A 1,029-nucleotide genomic window follows, 5' to 3' on the forward strand; every position below is an offset into this window, starting at 1 on the left:
CCCTGCATGACCCCCCCCGAGCCCCCCGCTCGCCTCCCTGGTGCTTCACGATATTTGATTATACCATTGTACGCAGCCATTACCGATAGCCGCCGCTCCTGCCTACATACCAGTTACTGACCGTGACTATGGATTTTGGGGTTTGTTTTTTTTTTGTTTTTTTTTTGTTTTGTTTCTTTTGTTTTGTTTCAGGGTTTGTTTTTTTTTTTTTTGGGTTTTTTTTTTGGTTGTTTTTCCCCCCCCCTCCCCTATGCAAAAAAGAGAAAAAGAGACAAAAAAGAAGAAAAAAACAAAAAACAGAAAACTGACACACAAAAAAAAAGATAAAAAAAAGAAAAGGAAAAAAAAAAAGACAAAAAAAAAAAATGTATAAAAATTAAACAAGCTATGCTTCAACTCCAGCCCGCCTCTGCCCTTCCTTCGCTGCCCCCGGGGGAAACTGAGGCACAGTGCCTGCCCTGGGGAGGAACCGGGTGTCCCCGCTGGTGGTGGGGGGGCAGGCACTGGGGTGTACTGGGGCATACTGGAGCAGAGCCGTGCTGGGCAATGGGTGCCCATCACCCCGGAGGGGGGGGCCCACCCATGGGTGCTCTAGGCCCGGATGAGGAGGGTGGGTGAGCCGGGGGCAGCAGCCCCCCGGGGGGTGACAGGGAGGTGGGAGCGGGGCAGGCGCGGAGGGGACACGCGGGGAACGGGGACACGGGTGGGTGCAGCCCTGGGCTCACGTGGGGATGCGTCGAGACCTTGGCCACGTGACGTCACCACCTCGTGCACGTGACATCATCGCCTCACCCGTGTGACGTCATCGGCCGAAGCTGCGCGTCACCCCCGCAGTCCCCATCGTCCCCGTCCCGATAGAGCTGCTCCGGATGCCCCCCCAGACTGTCCCCCGTCCCCCAGGATCCCGTCGGTCCCCCCCACGCCCCGGGACGTGGGGCAGGACGCCCAGAGGGGGTGTCGGGGGGCAGCGGCGCGGCCGGACACCGCCGCGCTGAAGTCGCTGAGGCCTGGCAGGTTGTCACATGCCAG

Source organism: Haliaeetus leucocephalus, unplaced genomic scaffold (genome assembly GCF_000737465.1).
Source record: "Haliaeetus leucocephalus isolate CR32 unplaced genomic scaffold, Haliaeetus_leucocephalus-4.0 Scaffold76, whole genome shotgun sequence".
In the NCBI taxonomy this organism is placed as follows: Eukaryota; Metazoa; Chordata; class Aves; order Accipitriformes; family Accipitridae; genus Haliaeetus; species Haliaeetus leucocephalus.